Raw genomic sequence first — 23,403 nt, 5'->3', positions numbered from 1 at the left:
GCCAAAGGAGGTGCGGTTAAATGGAACATCTTCGAATGAAATTTTCAGGTATTCATCCTTTCGTAGGTCTCTCTCAAATACAAGAAAAAACCAGGACCATTGATCCTTGGCTTCTTTCCAGGACACAAAATAGAGGTAGGATGAGAGAAGCTCAGTTATCACCCAGATCTTCTGGATTAACTCAGGTATATCCCCAGAAGTCTACCTTCCCAAAATGTTACTGGGTCCTGAATGTCTATTGAGGGGAAAAACATGTTGGTATTAAATTTGGGAGGAAAGGGGGCTTGGAGGCACTAAGAAATGGGGCAGCAAAAGAATGCATCTGAAGTGAGGAGATGATTTTTATTTGCATACCTTGACTTTATAGTGTTGCATAATTTAAGTTTCTTATGCAAACTTTGCTCTGGGTGTCTTTTCTGTTTGATCTATGTGTCTACCAAAGAGATCTATACAAATTTATTTTAAGAATTCTTTTCAAAGTCCTTTGAAGACTATGATAAGACCTAGGATGCAACCTAACATGAAGCTTTGGTGGTTCAGTGCTAGAATTCTTGTTCCACAAGAATAATGTGGGAGACCCAAGTTCAATTCCTAGGTAACGCATACGCCTTCCACTTTTAAGTTTTTCTTTCTGCACAGAAAAAACGGGTTGGTTCTGGGTTCTGGCTTCCGGCTTCCAGAAGTGGCAGTGGCAGTACAGGGAGAAATATAGCAACAATACCTCCTTAGTTAATTCCAGAACAGAAGACCTTAAGGAACTACCCTAAATAGGGATTTTGCAGGGCTTTGAGACTTGAATTGATCGCACGTGTTTGTTGACCTGCAATGCAGTCATCACTTGGCAAGAGTACGTCTTTGAAGACTCAGATGTACCTGGTGGGCCTCTGTGATTTGAAATTGTACTTAAAACCAAAACCACTGTTACCCTTGTCCTTTCTCCTGTCCTATCCTTTGGCCACATAGCACATGTAGTGGGATCAAAAACTGAAGTTCCTGAAGGATAGAAGTGGCTATAGGAGAGGCCTTAGGGGCTCAAGGAAGGGAGACACTTGAATGCAGAGTTGGGTTGTGGGGCTTCTGACCTTTCTAAGGAGTTAGGTCCTAGTTTGCTGGTCTTGGTAAAATTAAGGACAAGAATGAACTCCATGTGGAGAGACAAGAGACACACTCACAAGAAAATAATTTTTATTGTGCCTTTTTGTTTTACTTCACCAGTCAAATCTGATAGAAGGATCTTCAGGTTTGTATTAATTGATACACTAATTTTAGAACTGTTTTAGGATTACAAAAAAATTGAACAGATAGCAGGGTTCTCTTATTCACTTCTCCCAGTTGTATTATTAATACATTGCATTTATATGATAACTATGTTACAAATAATGAACCAATATTGATGATTATTAACTAAAGCTCTTCATTTTTTAAAGACAAATCAATTTTGACAAATTGAAAATGTCATGTATCTATCATTACTATGACATACAGAATATTTTTGATACCCTAAATATTCTGTATACTGCACATAATCATCCTTCCCCTCTCCAAGTCCTGGCAACCACTGATCATTTTTAGTCTCTATAGTTTTGCCTTTTCCCAGAATGTCATATGTGGTCTTTTCAGACAGGCTTCTCTCACTTAGCGATATGAATTTAAGGCTCTTTTTTTTTTCCTTTTAAGATTTTATTTATTTATTTGACAGACAGACATCACAAGTAGGCAGAGAGGCAGGCAGAGAGGAAGGGAAGCAGGCTCCCTGCCAAGCAGAGAGCCCGATGCGGGGCTCGATTCAAGGACCCTGGGATCATGACCTGAGCCGAAAGCAGAGGCTTTAACCCAGTGCCACCCAGGTGCCCCAAGGCTTTTTTTTTTTTTTTTTTAAGATTTTTAAAATTTATTTGACAGAGAAATCACAAGTAGGCAGAGAAGCAGGGAGAGAGAGGGGGTAAGGAAGCAGGCTCCCTGCTGAGCAGAGAGCCCAATGATGCCCAGCTCTATCCCAGGACGCTGAGATCATGACCTGAGCCCAAGGTAGAGGGGCATAACCCACTGAGCCACCCAGGCGCCCCTTAAGGCTCTTTTACACCTTTTTATAGTAGCCCATTTCTTTTTATTCCTTAATACTACTCCATTCCATAGTTCAAACCATTCACCTATTGAAGGGTATCTTAGTTGCTTCCAGTTTTTATGACCATTCATGTGTGAGTTTCTGTGTGGAAATAAATTTTCAACAAATTTCGGTAGAGACCTAGGATACTGATGAAGTACATATGTAAGATTATTTTTAGCTTTGCAAGACACTGTCAAACAATCTCTCCAAGTGGCTGTATCGTTTTGCATTCCCCAAAGCAATGAATGATGGTTCCCACTACTCTATATCTTCAGTGCATTTGGTACTGTTACTTCTTAGATTTAACCATCCTAATAGGTGTGTACTGGTATTACATTGTTGTTTTAATTTGCAATTCCCTAATGACAAATAACGTTGAAAAAATTTACATGTTCTGAGTTGTCACCTATATATCCTTGACTGTTCAGATATTTGACCATTATTTAATATGTTTTGAATTGGGTTTTGAAATTGTTATTGTTGAGTTATTGTTATTAGTATATTTTGAATACAAAGCCTTTATCAGATAAGCAATTTGCAAATATTTACTCCCAGATTCTGGCTTGTCTTTGACTTCCAGAACAGTATCTTTTGCAGAGCAGAAGGATTTCATTTTAATGAGGTCAAACTGAATCCATTTTTTCTTATAAGGATAGTGCTTTTAGATTCACACGGAAAAGAGTTACCATGAGAATGAATTTGAAGAACAAAGACGGCATTATGAGAGACCCTGAGCTGTAGAGAGAAGCAAGTGCCTGGACATGAGATCCTGAGATTTCTTCCAGACCTGTCAAGCACTTAACTGTTGGCAGACCTGAGAAATGGCAGGAGACAGATAATGGGGATAGTAGGGGAGCGAGCAGAATACAGACATCAAGACATTGTAGTGAAGGAATATGAGGACACTAGGTGGTGTTAGGTTACAGGTATGTCCAGATTTAGGCTGTGGAAGGGTCCCTCAGGATGCAGTGTGTTGGAAGTGCAGGTTTGTAGTTTTGGAAGAAATATGGGAATAGTGTACACCTGTTGATGTAGGTGATAACTGAAAGCATATTGGCCAGAGCCAGAGTGTGTGTTTTTTTCTACTGGGCAAAGGACAGATGGAACGAAAGTTCCTCAAGGTAAGCTCATGGTTGTTTTCGTTGTTGAGCTTAAGTTTGTGACTCAGCCTTCCACCTAGCTTGCCTTCCAGCAAGAAGGGATTCCTTGCAACTCTGTGGCTCCTGCCTTCAAAAAGTCATACTAATTCCTAGCCCCAACATGTGGGGCCCGAACTGGGAAGTTAGATACGTTCTCAGACTCTGTATAGGGCGGTTGGAGGTTGAGGGTTGACAAGGGGTCTGGATGAATTTCCCACGTTTTCCTGCCGGAGTCTGTTGTACAGTTGCTCACACCACAACTTTCTCAGAGTTGTGGTGTGAGCGGACGAAACAGTTTGTTTTGCTATCTTGTTCGAATGTCCCCACTTGACGCTGTTGCCTGATGGAAACCTCCTTCCGAAGCCTTTGCTTCGAGTGCCTGTGGGTTTGCTAGGTCTGTCCTCCAAAGAAGACCGTGTAAACGTCTTCTGGAACGTTTCCGCTGCCCGGTGCCCCTCCCCACGGTTACCCTGGAACTTCTTTCTAGAGACCCACCGCGCGCACAGGCCTGCGTGCAGCATTGGTGGTTCAGTGGTAGAATTCTCGCCTCCCACGCGGGAGACCCGGGTTCGATTCCCGGCCAGTGCAGCCTACCTAGCTCCTCTTTTTCCCATCCGCAACCTCCTGTGCCCCCCCCACCGCGTGCAGACCTCAGAAGCTCACGAGGCCCCTCCTCCTCGCTTTCCCGGTGGCACAGGCCAGGTCCTGTGGTTTCCTGATTCTGGCCGCCAGGAGCAGGAAAATGAGACCCCGAATCCGCGGGCCATTTCCGAGCAGAAAGCAAGAAGGAGCCGATCTACACTGGGGCTGGGCCTGGGCCTGAGCGGAGTAGCCTTTGGCGTGCAGCGCGGCAACCACCTTGCTCGCGAGTTCTCACCTGTCCACCCCCCCCCCCCCAAGTGTCTCCTCGGGGTCTGTGGTTTAGACTGCTTGGACTTAAGACCACAGTCTTTCCCCTGCAGGACCCACGGAACCCCAAAGGGCCACCAGGTCACTGAGGCCCGTGCTGGACCTGGGGTCGGCCGCTCGGCCATGGCCGTCTCACCCCGGAGCGAGGGCAGCGACGGGAAGGTCGCCGGAGGGGAGCCGCCGCGGGGCCCGGCAGACACCCCAATGGCCGGGGCGGCGTCCGCGGCCCGAGGAAGGCGCAGGCTGGTGGACGCCAGAGGAGCTGCGGCCAGAGGCTCCTCGCTCGCGCCGCCGCACCGCACATCCGCAACCGAGTCGGTTCGCGCGGCCGGTCGCCGCCGTCTGCGCTCCTCCCGCCGGCCCATCGCGGTTCCGGGGAAGGACGCCGCGTGCCGGGCGACGCGCCTCAACAGGTGTGGGCCGGAAGAAGAAGAGTATACTTATCGAAAGGGAAGGAGAACTAAAGACTCCGGGAACCGTGGACCCGGGTTTGTTCTCTAGCTCCTGGGCGCTCCTTGGGAAGGATTCCGATTAGAGGGTAGTAGGGACGTGACTGCGTTAGACGCTCCGGGTGACTAATTTTCCTCCGAAAATCTTCGGAGGATTTGCCTACCTAACAGCAGCTTAAAAGCGAAGATTAGGGACATTGGGGGAGGTTCCCCTCCTTTCCGCTTTAAAAAATAAACTAAACCACCACCACCACCACCACCACCACAAACTTGATTTAGGGGCGCCTGGGTGGCTCAGTCGGTTAAAGCCTCTGCCTTCCGCTCCTGTCCTGATCTGGGATCCTGGAATGGAGCCCCGGGCTGGGCTCCCTGTTCAGCCGGGAGTCCGCTTCTCCCTTTCCTTCTGCCCCTCCCCGCAGCTCATGCTCACAGGCACGCGCACGCGCGCGTTCTCTCTCTCTAATACACAGATAAAATCTTTAAAAATTTTTAAAAACAAACGTGACTGACTCAACCTCAAGAGTTTTGTGGCGGGGGTGGGAGGAAGGTGGGGGGGAGTGGGGAGGCTTGAGGGTGGGGGGTTGAAAAATTGTAACATACATAAGGTAAAATGCACAGAACACACCTGTGTAACCTACACACAGATGAAGAAGTAAAATATTATTAGCCCTTTAATCAACCACTCCCATGCTTTACCGGGTCATAACCTTCTACCTCACCCCCTACTCCCACTTATTAGTGGTGCTGTTGTCATTTTGCCTATCTGTAATATTCTCTCATCAGGGTTCCGATTTGAAGGCCCTTCTTGGTAATGAATTGGAGCACCGGTCCATGTTGGTTAGCCACGTGAATTTTCTCCTGTGTTCCCCCCCCCCAACTTTGGTGATTTTTCCTATAGGTCTTTTTCTTCTCCTTTTGCAAGAACTCATTAAGTATCTTTGATACCACTTGACTATGCTGACTGCAGATACATTCGCCTTAATTGTGCCTTGACTTCTTAACCCTTGATTCTGTGCTGCGATGAACAGAGATTCTTGAAGCAGGTGACTTAGTCAGCCTCTTCACTAAAAATTGGTCTTTTTGTCTTGTGTTTTCGATCCTTGCTTACCCTTGAGATCATGGGACTACCCCGATACATTAATACCAACTAAAATCATTCGTGGTTTCGTGTCACATTTTGGTGCCTAATCCACATGGAAATGATTCTGGTTATGGTGGAGGTAGGGATCATATTTCATCCCTCTCCTCCCCTCCTCCGGTCCCCCCCACCCACCCCGTACATGGGATTGAATTCTTATATGCTATAATCATTGAACATTTATAATGTTTTTAACACCTTTGGATTTCGAATCTTCAACATAGCCTGCTTTCTCTATTTGTGTATATACCAAAGAAACTCGATTCTCTTAATAGTTCCAGTAATTTATTTCGTATGTATAAATAATTGTAGTATTCTTTTTTCATTTTCACTTCTCCTACTTCTTCTTGCCTTTTCTCACTGGCTAAGATCTCCACCACAGTGGTGAAGAGAAGTGATGGCAGCGGGCCTCTTTGTCTGCTTCCTGACAGTTCCTGGCTGGTAAGGGTAGGGGGGGAAAGGTCAGTATTCTATCATCAACTATAACATGTGTTGAAGGGTTTTTGTTTGTCTGTTTTTTGGTCTGGAAGCTACCCTTCAGCAGATGAGGGCTGCTCTCTTCCTGAAAAATCATAAACTGGTAACGAATTTTTTCAAACACCTTTTCTGGGCTTTGGTGATTCCCATTTTCCTCCTATATAAGTTGTTAGTGTGACAAATTCATTTATTTTCTAATGATAATCAACCGCTTCCCCAGTGTAAGACCAATTTTGTCATGACACATTTTTAACGTATATTTTGTCTGATTCAGTCTTTTTTTTTCCGCAGCTGTGTATACTCAGCAGTAAGCGAGGCCTGTAATTTCTGTTTTTCCCATTGCCTTTTTGGGGTTTTTGGTTTCCACCCAAACTCATAAACCTAAGTTGGGGGATCCTGCCATCCTTTGATGCTTGTAGAATTTCTTTGCTTTTGGAGTCATTTCTTCTAAAGACCTTTTTTGGTCCTTGAGCTTTCTTGGCAGGAAGACTTCTGAATTCCAATTTTAAAAACAATTAATGCTTGTAGGACCAGTCCTCCTCCCCTCCCTGGCCAAATCATCATTGCAGTATACCTACATTTCCTCTAAAACTTTTAATTGGTTGGCATATGCATGTTTATGATACTCATTTATTGTTAACCTCATGTCTACCCATTGAGTAGCAGTGACTTCCATCTTCCCTCTTCCCAGTTTTATCAGAGCAGTCTTTTCAAAGAGCCAACCATTGACTTTTCGCTTTTGTATATTTACTTCTCATTTTCTTTTTTAATTTCATGTCTTTTCTAATTTTCAAATTCCTGCTTTTATATTTAATTTCTGGTCCCATATGCTTTTATTGTTCTTGTTATTTATTTTATTTTTTTTGGTAACTCTTTGAGATGAAGGTTTAGCTCATTAGGAATTAGCCCCAATTGCCATGATTCACATTTAAAAGGTGTGTATGGTCCTCTGAAGACTGGCTTCACCACACCTTGTGCAGTAGCTGCAGTCTTTTCAGTTTTGTTTCATTCAGAATTATGTCCTAATTTCCATCTTCATGTCTGCCCTGAGACAAGGATGGGTGGAAGCATCTCTAAAATTCCAGGTATCTGAGCTTTCGTCCTTCTGTCTTATTAACTGAATTCTAGATGCGAGTTGATTCTCTTGAGGTGCTACTGGAGGGTACCTGGATGGAGTGTTATTGGATGAGTATGTTCTCCTTTGACTATGCTCTCCTCTGGCAGGCTCTTGGTTGGAGTTTGTTACTGACTGGGAAACATACCCACCAAGTTGATGGCCCACGGTCTCCCAGACTACCCAGGCTATGTGTACTCAAGGGTAAATCCCCTAGAGGTCAAGCCCACCGCCACAATTTCTTCAGGGGCTTTTTATTTACTTTCTTTTAAAGATTTTATCTTCAAGTTATCTCTACGTCCAACGTGGGGCTGGGACTTACAAACCTGAGGATCAAGAGTGGCTGCTCTACCTGGTGAGCCAGCCAGGGCTGCTTGCCTGTGGGCCCACCTACTCAGTTTGTTTATTGTCAACGACCTCTTAAGCTTTCCTTTTCCTTAATCTGTTTGGAATGCCAAGGCCGCCTTGTCCAAAGAGCCCTGGGAGTAGAAGGGGCAGGACTAGATGGGATCACCCTTACCCGCCAGGGCTTAGGACCTTAGGGTCCCACCTTAATGTAGTGAGGACCTCCTATACGCCTTCTCAAGGGGGCCTGGGACTGACAATGTCCATTTTTCTGTGTTCCTAGCCCTCAAGGTCCACCCAGGAGCGGGAGGAGCTTTGATGCCTCTGTTTTTTTATTTTTCGCATGAACACCTGCAAATGTTAGTGGCAAGCTTGCCATCTACCTTTAGGCTCTTTTTTTTTTAAGGTACCAATCAAGATTAACAAAAAACAAACATACGACCACACACACACACAAGAAAGAAAAAAAGAAACCCAAAACCCACACACAAAAAGACCTTGTAATCAGAAATGAAATAGATGGTATTCTTCTCTTACTTTGGAAAACTCTACCTTCATCATTACCCAGATGGCAGGGATGAATTTACAATTCCTGGATTTCTTGGAGTGAAACACCACAGAAGGTTCCGGCGCGGCCTGCTGGAACCAGGCGGTGTTGTGCACCTCCAACCCCTCAACCATGCTTCCTCCACCGAAGGGTCTCCTAGAAAGCAGCCTCAGGGTGCCACACTGCGCACACGCACACGCCTAGGGTCTCGGCAAGAGCAAGAGTGAAGAAAAGAGTCTCGGGGACAAGGAGAGAGGAGAAGAGAGGAGAGGAGAAAGAAGCCAAAAAAGAAAAACAAAGGTGGGGGGGGGGAACCACCGCCAGAACAAAAGCACCCAGCAAGTAACGGACGGAAAATGCAGTCAAAACCCCACCATCAAGAAAATAGTATCTTTGCCCACAGCGGACCTCCACCGACCCCTACAGCCTTCCATTCCTCCCTGGTACACTCAGGGTCACCACCTTCTCCTCCACCCAGCCCTCGCCATTCTTCCAAACCGCTCCCGAAAGGAGTTCAAGAAACACTCGCCCCTCTCCCCTCGCACACCTGCCCCACGAGAACCCACGAGTTTGCCCCTGAGGCCGTCCGCCTTCGGCAGCAGCTCCACACTCACCGCCCCGCAGCCCCTGCGCGGCCTGGTCTCCACCCCGCACCCGCCGCCTCTGCAGCCTGGGTCCACAGCACCTCCCCCGGCCCTGGCTCGCTCTCTTCCGGCCTTACCCAGGACGTCACATGTACCTCAACAGGTCTTCAGCGCCAGGGTCCAAAGGAAAAAAGAAAACGGGCCCAGCGCCTGGTAGAGTCTACAGGTCTAAATGCAATAGCCCTTGGGAGAAACTGGGGGATTTGACTGGGGTATCATCGTTTTGGGATCCGGGTGTGGATTTCTACCCCCACCTTGGGCTTACGGAAGCAGTGAGTTTTCCGTTTAGTGCACCCTTCACTCGCTGCCTTTTGTTGGGTCAGCTAACATCACCTCCCTACGCCGCTTAATCTGCGAATGAGACAGCCTTCGGGGAGGACCCGCTCCCTTCAGCCCTCGCGGGTATCCGGTCCGAACCGCGTAGTACGCTTTCTCCGCGCGAACTGAGCTGAGGAACTGGGCCCACCGGCCCGCGTCTGGGGTACACACGAACACCGCGACGTGGCCTGGCCTCCAGAGCTGGGATCCAAAGCTCAGCCTGATGGGCGCCTCTGGGGCGGCCCCACGGGGATTTGAACCTCCGCCGCGTAGACATAAACACGAGTCCGCGGCTTAGTGGCCCTCTGCAGTCACTTCCGCGGGCGGCGGACCTGGACACAAGCAAGCCTGGCGCGCCCTGCCAAGGGGCCAGCCATCGTTTCCCCCGGGGCGCGGGAGAGGAAGAGTCGGTGCGGTGGGGGGAGCTCACCGCCGGCGCACAGCTGCAGGGCTAGAAAGGAAGATGCCTGGCGAAAAAGCAATTCCCTGACCGGGAATCGAACCCGGGCCGCGGCGGTGAAAGCGCCGAATCCTAGCCACTAGACCACCAGGGAGCACGCGAGAACCCTCTCTTCTACCGCCTTCCCACGGAAGTCCTGTCCCCCCGAGCCGTGGAAGGCCTTGAGCCTTCAGGGAGGTCCCCCGTCCTCCCCGGAGCCCTTTCATAAGGACGGTCCGTTCCCGCCCTCTCCAACACGAGGCCGCCAGGGCCCTGCCTGGCCCGGCGCGCGGCGCCCCGGTCGCCCCTCAGAGCCGCCCTGGTGACGCGCCTTCGCGAGGCGGTCGCGTGCGGACAGGCGGTGCCGCGAGGGCGCGGGAAGGGAGGCGCCCGGCGTGACACCCCGGGGTCCTCGACATCACCCGGTGGATTCCGGCGGACAGGCTCCGCAGCCGGGAACTGGACTCCGGATCTACTCCCCCTGCGACCTGCTGCCCCCGCAGCTCACCCTACGGGACTTGAAGACTTAACTCTGAGCCCCTACTGACCTTGCAATGTGCCAGCGGCATCAGGAGACACAAACAGATAAATGGACCGAGCCGAGAGACTTGAAACTGACCCACAGCTGACCTGGTGAATTCGTTTTCAACAGAAACAGTTCAACCGGGTAAGGAAATAGGTTCAATATCGGGGGCGGAAACAGCTTTACTGCTACCCAACACTACACACACAAATTAATGGGAGGTGCCTCGTAAAACATAAAAGTTGAAGGCATAAACCTTTTGGAGGTTACTTTGTGACTTGGTGGTAGGCAAAGATTTCCTAAACAAGAACCAGGGAAAATATATGTATTAAAAAAAAAAAAAAAAAAAAAGACAGGGCAAGTTAGACTTCATCAACTTTAACCGTATCTTCTCATTCAAAGACACCACCAAGACAGTGAAAACAGCATGCCACAGACAGGGAGAAAATGTTCACAAATCATATCTGACCAAAAAAGCAAGCAAGCAAGCAAACCCCCACACCTGTAGCTATAGGGTGCTGTGAGCGCCTCCAAACTGATAATTTAAAAAAAAAAAAAAAAAAATCAGGCGGCTCAAGTTTTTGAGATGGGTAAAAGCCATGAACAGATCCTTGGGAAAAGAAGATACACGAGGCCAACAAAGCACATAAAAGAGTGCTCAGTATTTTTAGCCGCTAGGGAAATGGATGTTAAAACCACATCGAGATAGCACTACTGGAGTGCTAAGGATAGGAAACAACCCATATATCCTGGCAAGGATGTGCAACAAGCACAACTCTCAGTGGTATCGCGATGAATAAATACCGTCGGGCGTGGAAGGGGCTGCCGACAGGCATTTTCAAACCCTTGAGGGTATGCCACGAGCAACTGGAGAGGCTGCTGAGATGACGCCAAGGAGGACTACAGCCAAGGACTGAAAAAGTTCCCCCGAGACAGAGATTCGCAGGAGCCAAGGTCTGAGGGGCTCAACAGGTCTGTGGAGGAGCTGTCACTTACCTGATGGGCACTTTTTTTCTGGTCTTTGAAGATCCTTAAGGTTTTTTGAGGACCACAGGGACGCCATTTCCCAGCAAGGACAGCCCACGAGGCTTCTCGCTGGACAGCTGGGGACTCCAGGACTAGTCCTCGTTTGGAGGCGCGCTGAAGAAAAGCCATTTGGTTGAGTTTCCTTACCCTCCGAGTCAGAGCGGAGAAGGTCCCCAGGTTAGCGGCGAGTGGAGTTTTCCTTTCCTTCGGGTGAATGAAGAACACCTCCTGGCGCCCAGTGGCCAGCGGAAAGGAAAGCAGGGCTCTCCGGCTCCCAGGTTCGAGGCGCTGGCGCCCCGAGGGTGGGGGTGTTTAAAGACAAAGTAAAAGGGACAGGTAGCAAGTGGCCGAGAGGAGTGCCGTGACTCGGATTCGAACCGAGGTTGCTGCGGCCACAACGCAGAGTACTAACCACTATACGATCACGGCGCGCCACCCTCCCGGCGGCAGGCCTCTCGGTCGCAATAGGACTTTTGACGCAAAGTCATTCCTGTGACTGCGCTGTTTTTTCTTCGGACAAACTGCAGGTACTGGTGCTGTGGTGTCTCTCCTACCCGCTCTCAGATCTTCCTTCCCTTCCTCCGAACCCTCCTACGCGATAAGGACAAAACCACCACCAAAACCGTTGTCCGGTCCCGCAATCCGGGTCCTGGGCAGTCTCGCCATCCCGTCCCCGCCTCCCCCGCTTTTCCTTGCCGCCTCTTGGCGTTTGCCCCCTTCTGAGCAGCCGCACCCCACCCTCTCTCCAGCTTCCCCGACACCGACCGCAGCCGAGTGGAGCAAGCCGAGCGCCAGCGGCGCCGAAGGTCGGGTGCCCGCGGAATCCACGGGGAGAAACGTCCGGGGAACCAATTGGCCTTCGGCTTTTCCAGGGAGGGGGCGGGCCATTCGCACCCGCCAGGAGGCGGGTGGCTCCCCCTGGCGTTGAGCGCGTGCTTGCTCTCTACCGGGATGTGGGCGGGGGCTTCCCGAAGGTCTCTGTGGCGCAATCGGTTAGCGCGTTCGGCTGTTAACCGAAAGGTTGGTGGTTCGAGCCCACCCAGGGACGCGGCAGTATTTTTAGAAGGTAGAAAGGGTGCTGTCGTTTGGCCTGTGCACAACAGGAGGACCGAGGCCAAGATTCGAAGGCCACCACGGACTCTGGAGGAGGAGAGCTCTGGAGGAAAACAGGTCGCTGGGAATCCGGAAGTCCTCGAACGAGTACAACCCTCCGAATGCCTTTTAACGAGGCAGAGAAGTTTCTGCCTGCGTGTGTTTGTGCCAGTGTTTATTGAATCCTTTCCTTATACTCCTTTAAGTTGATTCTAGGATAGTATGGTTAAAGTACTACTGTCGTCATCGTTCTTGTACTAGATGACTGGTAAAGTCCTTCTACAGGGTAAAGTCCTGGAAGAGCAACGGCTCTAACGTAGTGTTTCCGTGGTTTTTCTATGATCCACTCCTTTCCCTCCTTGGCTTATTAGCTGTAACTCTTCGTTTTGTTATTTCAGCGACTGCTTCAAGCTTTATAGCCGCATACATCTGTAACTTCCCAGCCTCCCCCTAAGGGATCCCCTACCTCTTCACGTTTCTTCCCTGTCCGTCTTTATGCTGTAGCCATCGTGCCGTTTACTTTTCGTGTTAGAAACTCCCAAACCCATCCTTATTACTTTGGTTTCATCTGTCTCGTGTTTTTAAAGAGATTTAAATAATAAAAGAATCTTACCTATTTTCCCATGCGGTTACCAATCTCTTGCCCTTCCGTCCCTTTGGCTAAACGCAGATTCCCATGTGGTACGTGTAGCGTTTCTTGTAGTGTGGGTCTGCTGGTGATGTAGTATGTCAACATTTCTGTGTCAGTGTCACCTTCATTTCTGAAAGCCTTTTTTGGAGGGGACATCCTCGTTGACTTTGAAGTTTGCTCCAGGGCGTTCTCACACTGCTTCCCACCAGAAAGCCCACATCATCTTCATCTTTGTGTTCTGTAGGTATCACGCCTTTCTCCTCTGGCCGCTTTGCAGATTTTTTGTTCTTTTCCCATGGATTTGAGCAATATAATTAGGACGTGACTGGATATGGGTTTCTTCATGTGTCTTGCGCTCATTCATCTCGTTCACTTGGCTCCTTGGGTTGGTGGGTTTATCATTTTTATTATGATGGGAAATTCTTCTGTTGTTGTTTCTTCAAAAATGGCTTCTTTCCCCCCATTCTTTTCAGGGACTCCAATCACTCACATCTTTTTCTCCCTCCCCCCGCCCCCATCACTCATATCTTTTAACGTTGCCCTACTGTTCACTGATAGCCCCTCACTTGCTGGAGCAGACATCGCATGTGTTTTTTTACACTCACCGATATCTCCTAAAGGTTGACTGCTCTCAACCTGTTCCGTCAGCCCCCCTATCTAATGCCTAAAAATGTGCAGCAGCACTATATTAAAAGTGTTTTGTGATTTATATCTTAATTAGAGATGCTCTAAGCTAAGCTGATACATTAAGTAACTCAACTTAATATCCTTGGAAGAACTTAAAAGATCACAATAGATCTTCAAATTGCAAATTGACCTGACACATAATGGAGAAATGCATGGTGGGATTGTATATGATACCAAAAATGGTCCCCCCCCCAACACAATTGTAAGAATAATTAAATCACTATGATTTTCAGAATTATAAGACTTAGTCTCCCTTAAAAAATATAATATGATGTATTTATCTTACTGAAACACACAATTTCATATTGTATAAACTCTTAAGTAGTACTGGAATTAAAGTGTGTTTGTTGGACTAGTAAAAGCAGTAAAGGAGATTGAGGCAGCTAAGGGTCACTAGGATTTTGAAGAGAAAATAAACCCAAGACTTGTATAAACTGGAATATCATCTACCAATATTTTCTACAGTATTAGAAAGACTAGAAGACAACATAAAGCAGTTTTTAGATCAAAATTATTAAAGCAGGGGCGCTTGGGTGGCTCAGTGGGTTAAGCCTCTGCCTTCGGCTCAGGTCCGGATCCCAGGACCCTGCATCGGGCTCTCTGCTCAGCAGGGAGCCTGCTTCCTCCTCTCTCTCTGCCTACTTGTGATCTCTGTCTGTCAAATAAATAAATAAAATCTTAAAAAAAATTATTAAAGCAGTCTGATGCACACAAGGAGTCCTCTTCAGAAATACCACATGATAGAAACATCTTCTATGCCATTATATATAAATTATTGAAATCCTTTAAAGTGTTTTAAAAGTACTCAAGATTTCACTTGATTTTTTTCTCTTGTAACTAGCACCGAGACCACTAATCTATAGTTAAACTGTTTTTGCTTTTGTTCTTGTTTTTGTTGTTATCCCTGAGTTACAGATTCAGCAAGAAGGGGAGTGGGATGGGCACCTGGCTGGCTCAGTTAGTAGCACATACATCTCTTGGTCTCAGGATTGTGAGTTCAGCTGACACACCTTGGGTGTAGTGATTACTTAAACAAAACATGCAAGGAAAGGAAGAAAGAGAGAGAAAGAAAGAAAGAGGGAAAGATAGAGGCGAAGGAAGGAAGCAAGGAAGGAGGAAGGAGGGAGGAAGGAAGGAAGGAAAGAGAAAAGGGTGGGGAAAGGAAGGAAGAAAACCCCATCAATAGCATCCTTGGGACACCCCCGCCCCCCCGCCCCTTGGGGTCCTGGAAATAGAAGCTCAGGCACTTCCCCACTTTGAGGAGAGGCACAGTTGGATACAAACCACAAGTTGCCTGTGTCTGTTTGGACTCAGACTGGAGCCAGGACCAGCTCGAGGCCAGGACAAAATAAGACTAAGAACCACGATCACAGGGCCACCACCTACCTGACAGCACCCACGCAGACAACTCTGGAAATCTCTTGAAAACTCTCCCCTTCCTTTTGAAGAATTTTCCACCTGCTCCCCTCATCCTCTCCCCAGAGGAAAGGATTCTTCCCCATTTGTTGGGCCAGGACCCTTTCAGATCCCTGCAGGCCACAGAGAGCCAGGAGGGCAGGAGCTAAGGGGGAGCTGCACCTCCCGGAGGGGTCTGTCCTGGGGTGGGGGGTTCTAGGGCTCAGGCTGACCCTAGACCCTCTGCCCATCAAAGCCACCAGAAGGAGTCCAGAGGGCAGGTGGTTGCGGGGCATGACACCCTAATCGTGTTCCTACAGGTGCAGGGCACAAGCTGGCCTGCACCTTCTGGGAGAGGCCATACCACTCAGTCTACCTGAAGCTTCTCCACAGCCCGAGGGCAACAGGTGTCTGGTTCCTGAAGGGACTAGAGGGGCCTCCTCCAGAGGACAAGCCCTCTCCTTAGCCTTGGAGGAGAGGTCCTGCAGAGGCTGGTTTTGAGGGACATTGCCCAAGGAAATGAGCGACGACAGTGGCCCAACCAATTATCTTGAGAGGTCTTCAAAGGGTGTCCAGACTGAATATATGGAGAGAGAGAGAGCGAGCGAAAGAGAGAGAGAGAGAGAGAGGTGTCAATGTGGGAAAATGCTAACTGGTGCACTGAGGTGAGGGATACAGGATGTTCCCACTCCTACAACTTGTTTTGCGTGTTTCAAAGTGTGTTTGTTTCTTTGTTTTAAAGGAGAGATCCAGTCAAATCGCAGGTTCTCTGTAGATGAAAACCCTTGAAGTGAGAGGTTAGGTTTCTGAGGGGGATGGAGGTGAGCTGCTGTCCTGGCTGCTCATCCCAGCTCTGTTCTCCCACCCAGGTGATTCCAAGGAAACTGAGTCTGGTCCTCTGGCTCTTAGGGACTCACAGCAGAGGCACCTTTGCACGTGCCCTTTGGTGCACAGCACATAGGGGAGGAAAAGGAAAATCCTAAGTAGGGAGACAGTGCTGAAAGGTCTCACTGACTGGGACTAGAACCTGACCAGTAGCCGTGAAAATCCAAATCGTATCCCACAGATCACCGGGAATCCACACAGGATCCCTGCTTTGGCCCTTGCAGATGAAAACCCTGAAAATAAAGTTAGATTTCCCAGATGGGCAGGGCAAAAATGGGGCGATTCCCAGCAGCCCACAGCTCCCAGCCCTTGCCCTGCTGCTCATCACCTCTCCCAGCCTCAGTAGTGCTTTGGCCTCTGAGGTCTGACCCCAAGCTAACTGGTCTGTGCTCCATTCTAGTCTGGCTTTACCCCTGTGTGTGGCAGAGCCAAGGCCATGCTCTCTTGGTGAGCCTCGGTTTCCTGATGAGTAAGGTGCGGGGGTGAGGAGCAGAGAGTCCCTCTATTGGTGACCTCCCAGCTAGCTCAAGGGCTGTCCTGATGATGGCACCTGAAGGGCTCCTCGGCGCCCAGCGCCCCCGTGGGCTCTTCGGGTGGAGCCTGAAACGCTGACTGACGAGTCCCAGGTGCAGTTCGTGTTCTTTGGTTCTGTGGGGGCAAATCCACCTGTTGCGCCAGCGGGCTGGGCTCGGGAAAGCCAAGTGTACGGCTCAGGGAGGACGTGGTCCGTTCTCCGAGCCCGGGTGCCTGTCCGCCTGTAGAGCGGACTGAGGCGCCAGAGGAGCAGGTTAGGGGGTTTCCGGATGTAGAGGAAACGTGAGTTGGGCTTTGTCCCCGGCGCCCCTCTCGGCCTGACTGACTGGTTGTGGCCGGCTCTCCACCGAGACCGGCAGCGGACGAACGAGGCCAGGTTGTCAGGTGCGGAGTAGGCTTTCAGGAAGCAAGGGAGCTGCAGCCTGGCTTCGAGTTTGTATCTCTGAAAGGAAAATGAGGCTGCGCACGCTGCCTTCCCTTGGCTCCAAACGTCCTCCTTTGCGTGTTGTCAACAATAGAACTTGGGGGCAAAAGGCCATTGTTTCCGCCCGGTTTCGAACCGGGGACCTTTCGCGTGTGAGGCGAACGTGATAACCACTACACTACGGAAACGAAACACGCTGCGGGCCTTCGTGCCGGAGCCTGAACAGCTTCCGTCCTGCCCCTACTGTTGTGCCCACCACCTTCTTTCCTAAGTGCAAAAAGCCCCTGAAAAGCCCTCGCGACCCTCCAGGCAAGGGGACCGCAGCCCCGCTGCGGCGCGGGTTTGGGATCCCGCGTCTTCCCCGCAGGAAGCGAAGACCCGGGGGCGCCGTCAGTCTGGCTTGGGGATCCGCATCAAACGCAGGGCTTCCAGATCCAGAACGACGCGCCCCGGTGCCGAAGGCGCCCCGCCGACTCTCCAGCTCCCGGGGGTGGGGGGTGGGGTGGGGGACGGGTCACGTGCGTCCGAGCCCCAGGCGCCCCCTCCACCTGGCCGGGGGTCACCCGCCCTCCGGGGCTGTCGGTGGCCCCTTTCGCTGCGGGGCCGTCGGTGCTCTCGCCTCGTGGCCGCTTCTCGGCGCCTGGAATCCCCCCAGGAACCGGAGGACGCGCTCTGCCCGGCCTCCCGCCTGCCCCGCCGTGCCTGCCCTGCGCGCTCTGCGCTCGCGGGCCCTTTCTCTCTGCGCTTCTCCGCGGTCCTCTCGCCAAACCGCAATCTCTTTGGTATCCTCTGGGCAAAAGAGGTCCCTCGGGTTCCTGACTGGGCTGCCTTAAAGCCACTGACAGGCCTGTGGCCATGACCATCGAACAGTGTCTAGTGAAATCCAGCCACGCAGGGATGAAAAGGAAGCGCAAGAAATGGTTTTATGTGGCCAAGAGTCAGAGTCATGACTGGGGAGGGAAGGGCTATTCCTACCTGGCGTTTAGGAATGACTCGTGTCTGGGCTGCCTTGGTGTCTCTCTGTGGCTTTGCAGCCAGACCCGAATAGGCTGGTGGTGACACTTGGTGTGACCAGAACCACCTTCACAGAGACCTTCAATTTGTCAGAGAGAGACAGACAGAGAGACAGAGAGAGAGAGAACGAACAAGCAGGAGCAACAGCCGCCAGAGGGAGAGGGAGAAGCAAGCTCCCCGCTGAGCAGGGAGCCTGAAGTGGGGCTCAATCCCAGGACTCTGGGATCATGACCCCAGCAGAAGGCAGACGAGACGCCTAAACTGCTGAGCCACCCTCACAGAGGCCTTAAGTACTGGGAGCAGAGCGGAGAGGAGAAGCCTAGAAAAATAGATTTTTCAAGTTGTTTTCTCTCTGTGTCCCCCATTCGAGTGTCTAGGCCCTTACTGTGTGGTATTGATTGCAGTCTACTTAAAGCACGACCACCTTCCTGATATTTGGCAGTTTCTCATAAAGTTAAAAAATATACCTACCCTGTTACCTGGTAATATTGCTATTAACTTCCTGAGAAAAATGAATGCTTACATCCAAAGGAAGCTTCTACACGAACATTGGTGCAATGTCATTTATACTAGGCCAACCTGGATAAAACTCACATGTATTTTCAGAATGGATTAGTACTGTGTAGTAAAAACATTCAAACTATGGATAAGGCAGTAACACAGATAACTCCCTCAAACAGTGTGTTCAGCAAAAGATGCCCACCATAAAGGCATGTTTGTACACCTGAAACATATGTATTCAAATGCACCTATCTGATACTCCTGTGTGCTCCCACTGCCAGGAAGTATCAGCAGAGAACAGGGCTTCCCTTTTTAAAATATTTTGCCAGGAAACTTCCTGAGCTGATGGAAGTACATTAGGCTGGCTGATACTCACAGAGGCTTATACCTTTATCACATTTTGCTGTCTACTTTCCATATGTATAACCTTAACATTAAACATAAAGTTAATTAACTTTATTTTTTAATTTTAATTAAAATTAAATTAAATTAAATTATTTTAATTAAAATTAAATTAAATTAAAAATAATTTTAATTATTCAGTTAATTAACTGAACGACAGATTAGACCACAGGACATAACAGATATAGCCAGAATATTCCACCCCAAAATAAAGTGAATTAGTTTTAAAACCTGAGAATTCTCAAAAATATTATTTTAGTTCTATTTAATATTAATTCAAGATTAAACTATATATTTGTTTCATATGTACACAAATAAGTTACTTTTTTCATGTAGTCTATAAAATCTATGCAAAAGACTGAATACATTAGCACCTTTAACATCTCCTAGACAATGTTAGAGCTCTGGAACATCTCAATTCCATTTACTCCCCCTCATTTTTGGGTGTTTGGCCTTACTTTCATTTCAACGTACATTTTGAATTCATAGACATTATTATTATTGTTTGGATAGTGATATTTATTTGACTTAGTCACATATTTAACCTATCCACCCCGTTGCTCTTCATTCCTACCTTCATTTTTCCATATTTTTCTTGTGCCCAGATAGCCTGAAGAGTTACCTTTTGCATTTCCTTTAGTTGGGGTAAACTGCTAATGTGGTAAGGTCTTCACTTCCTCTTGACAGATATCTGGCCAGGGATTAGCAGCACCTAGTAGGTTGGAAATGATCTTGCTCTAGCCCTTCCCTGAGGTCTCCTTTTTCATTGTTTTTGCTGGGAATTCAGCTTCCAATCTTCGGAGGATGTAATAGGAATTCACCACCCACTCCCCATCCAGGTGCTGCTATGATTGTTTTCATTTGTCTTTGGTGTTCACCTGATTTTCTTGTCCTTCTCTGGCTTGAAGTTCACTGATCTTCTTCCACATGTGGTTGGTCACAATTTTTCCTTAATCGTCCGTAATATCTTTCAATATGGTTTCCGCCCCATTTGCTGGCTCTTCCAGCCTCCAAGACTTTAATTACATGTGTGTTAGGCCTTCAGGACATGGCCCGTATCTCTATTACACTGCTTTCTCAATTTCTCTTCCTTTCAGCTCTCTATGCTTAAGTCTGGAGAGTTTCTTTCTACTTACATAGCTCCAGGATAATCATCTCTCTTCCAAACTGCTATGAAACTCAACTATTAACTTTTTAAAATGCCAACTATTATATATTTTATTTCTATAGTTTTTATCTGACTTTTAAAATGGATTCTGTTTCTCTGATGAAAATTTTTATCTTGTCATCCCTTTCCTGGTCAGCTAAATCATACCACTTTATCTTTTTACAGTAATTGTAGGTAACTTTTAAGAAATTTAAGGAACCTCTCTACACCCAAGGTGGGGCTTGAACTCACTAGTCCAAGATCAAGAGTCACATGTTCTACTAACTAAAATAATAACTCATAACTCAGTATCTCAATCACCCATGAGATAGTTTCCATGGTTTGCTTCCCCACCCGCTTGCTTCTCTTCCCTTACAATCCTAGAGTATTGTGATTGAATGATGAAACTGTTGTGTGAACAATGATAGCCTGTTTGAAAGATGTTGTCTTTCTCTGAAGATATTCACCCTCTCCCCCAGGAGGCAGCAGAGGAACAGATCGCCCCTAATCCTTGACTAAACTGATTTACAGCTTGTTTGCCCTCAGGGGAAGCCTCAGTCTGCAGCTAGTTTGCTCACACTGCTGTGCTGTAGATGGCCAGGGCTCCCCCACCTGAGACCGTGGCATGTTTCCTCGGGCCCCTCCTCTTCGATGAATCCTGAACTTCAGTTTGTATCTCCTGAGCACCATGGCAGTGCTGAAAATTCCACTCTCTTTTCAGCCACACTCTGCTTGCCTTCTAGCCTCTTATGTGCACATAGCTTAACCTGCAAATGTGTCCAGGGGAAATTCTGTCCCAAGCATGCAGCTCACTTAACCCACTCCAGGATCTTGGCTCCTCAAGTCTGAATCCTTGGTCAGCTCCACATGTCCTCTCTCTCTGTCCAGATCTATGAAACTTTTTTTTTTCTTAAGGAGTCTGATCATATATTTGACAGAGAGAGAGACACAGCAAGAGAGGGAACACAGCAGGGGGAGTGGGAGAGGGAGAAGAAGTTCCCGCAGAGCAGGGAGCCGGATGCGGGGAGGGGCGGGGGGACGGATCCCAGGACCCAGGGATCATGATCTGAGCGGAAGGCAGACACCCAACGCAAGGAGTGAGCCACCCAGGAGCCCCTCTATGAAACTTCTTAATGTGTTGCTGTTTTCTCTGACTCTTACTAGCTGCCATCTCTCCAGTTCCTCAGTGTCTTGTTCCTGAGGGGGGAAAGGCAGAAAACTAGTTTTATTCCACTGAGTTTCTCTTCACTTTTCTCTTCTCTCTCGAGCTGAATGGATAGTTCTCCCAACGATTTCAAACAGAATTCCTTCAATGCAGACATTATTTCTTTTCAAGGTGAATGCCGGTTTACTGCCAATACACCATCATCACTGAAAGATGACATCTACAACTTCCAGATAAATTATATTTTCTTTTTTTTCCCCTTAAAAGAAGGGGGGATCACTAGTGCATACTTGAAGTTTTCTTATAATAATCTTGGATTAAGTACGACCAGATACTAAAAGCTCTTGCTAGAAGCATGGGCAGAAGCCTGCCCACCATGAGCTGAACAATCATCATGCCTGTCCAAGATCCAAGGATTTGAGGATGCTGGATCCAGGTCCCTGCTGCACTATCTCCACTCAGTTAGATGGCTTTCAAAATCATCAAGTAACCAGTTTTTCTGCTGCTGGTCACTAATATGGAGGACAAGAAGCCAACCAAACCATTTAACACCCCTCATTTCTTCTGGGGAATGTTGAAAGCTGGCGGTGTGGTATAGTTAGAAGTGGAAAGCAAAGTGCTCCTGGGAGGGAGAAGGGTAAGGGAGGCCAGCCCATAAAAATGAGACAGAATCATGCTTCTCCAAGTTCATTAGGAACAGAGCACTTCCATATTTGACCACATCCGTGTACCTTTATCACTGATGAGCTAATAGTTCCCATACTTTGATTTACATCTTTTACATAATCGATTTATTTTTAAAATTAATTGTAGATCAGCATCACAACTGAAATACCAGTAGGAACTACCACAAACAGGATGTAACTCTAAAACTACATAAAAGGAAAAAATCGAGTTGTTATAGTTAATAACAGAAGTAATAAGCAGAGGGGCGCCTGGGTGGCTCAGTGGTTTAAGCCGCTGCCTTCAGCTCAGGTCATGATCTCAGGGTCCTGGGATCGAGTCCCGCATCATGATCTCAGGGTCCTGGGATCGAGTCCCGCATCGGGCTCACTGCTCGGCGGGGAGCCTGCTTCCTCTCACTCTCTCTGCCTGCCTCTCCGCCTACTTGTGATCTCTCTCTGTCAAATAAATAAATAAATAAAATCTTTAAAAAGTAATAAGCAGAGCCCAGGAGCCTCCACAAGCATTCCCTTGAGGTGTGGGCAGGGGCAGGGCAGCCTTTAGAGGAACCTAGAGCAATGTTGGGCTTGAGTGATCAAGGCAAGAAAACCCTGGTCATGCTGGGATCACCACTGCCCTGCAGGAGCCAGGGCCTGGAATGGGTTCCTCTTCACCAGCCCAGGGAAGGCAGGAAAGTCCTCCTCTCCAGTAAAGCTCAGGGAAAGCGGAGAGATCAGTACAGACACAGGAGCTGCTGGTCCATAGGGATGTACTAGGTGGACTAAAATGAATCTAATGCTGAAGGACAAGTCTAGACCTTCAAATAAACAAATCTCATGTGTACTGACGTGCCAGATGAATGAGCCAGATGTGCAGTTTCAAATGTGGAGGCCACCAGACGCCTATGGCAAGTGAGTGCTTGAAATGCAGCTAGTGCTGAGAAACTGAATTTTCAAATTTGTTTTTTGTACCTCATAATTAAGTTTAAATAGCTACACATAGCCCTGGCTACAGTATAGGATAGTACAGGTTAGATAATAACCAGCATACCACATCTGGTGAAGCTGACTAACTCATCGTCTGCCTAATTGCTCTGTAGCAGTAAACAGATTAATGACACCTCGCTTTTTTTTTAAGATTTTATTTATTTATTTGACAGAGAGAGATCACAAGTAGGCAGAGAGGCAGAGAGACAGGGGTGGGGAGGGGGGAGCAGGCAGAGAGAGACCCATGCGGGGCTCAATCCCAGGACCCTGAGATCATGACCTGAGCCAAAGGCAGAGGCTTAACCCACTGAGCCACCCAGGCGCCTCAGACACCTCACTTTTAATAACAATTCTTTTTTTTTTTTTTTTTTTTTTTTTAAGATTTGTTTGAGAGAGAGAGAGAGAGAGGGAACACACAAAGGAGCAAGTTGGGCGGGGGGCGGGGGGGGGGCAGTGGAAGAGAGGAAGAGAGAAGGAGAGTCTTCAGCAGACCCCACGCTGAGTGCAGGGCCAACAGTTCAGGACCCTGGGACTACGACCCGAGCCAAAATCAAGAGTCTGATGGTTAACCCACTGTGCCATCCAGGCACTCCCAAGAATAATCCGGAATTGCTTTCTTCAGCTGCCTAGATACTGCTGAATGTCAGTTCAACCCCAGGGGCCATCTCTTCTGCTGCCTCTGCTTCCTCATCAGATCCACAC

The 23,403-nt window shown here is 48.3% G+C and overlaps 5 non-coding genes across 5 annotated transcripts; 2 read left to right on the top strand and 3 right to left on the bottom strand.

Moving 5' to 3' along the window:
- The first annotated feature begins 3,763 nt into the window (after positions 1–3,763).
- Positions 3,764–3,834, top strand: TRNAG-CCC. Its single transcript has one exon. It is a non-coding gene; the product is annotated as a tRNA-Gly (tRNA).
- A 5,835-nt stretch (positions 3,835–9,669) lies between these two features.
- TRNAE-UUC lies at positions 9,670–9,741 on the bottom strand. The gene has a single exon. It is a non-coding gene; the product is annotated as a tRNA-Glu (tRNA).
- A 1,791-nt stretch (positions 9,742–11,532) lies between these two features.
- On the bottom strand, positions 11,533–11,604 carry TRNAH-GUG. The gene has a single exon. It is a non-coding gene; the product is annotated as a tRNA-His (tRNA).
- Positions 11,605–12,149: 545 nt separating this feature from the next.
- TRNAN-GUU lies at positions 12,150–12,223 on the top strand. Its single transcript has one exon. It is a non-coding gene; the product is annotated as a tRNA-Asn (tRNA).
- A 4,715-nt stretch (positions 12,224–16,938) lies between these two features.
- Positions 16,939–17,011, bottom strand: TRNAV-CAC. The gene has a single exon. It is a non-coding gene; the product is annotated as a tRNA-Val (tRNA).
- Positions 17,012–23,403: the final 6,392 nt, after the last annotated feature.

The sequence above is a fragment of the Meles meles genome, chromosome 1 (genome assembly GCF_922984935.1).
Source record: "Meles meles chromosome 1, mMelMel3.1 paternal haplotype, whole genome shotgun sequence".
Classification (NCBI taxonomy): Eukaryota; Metazoa; Chordata; class Mammalia; order Carnivora; family Mustelidae; genus Meles; species Meles meles.
The sequence above is the reverse complement of the archived record's forward strand: the minus strand, read 5'-3'. Positions and strand labels throughout refer to the sequence as shown.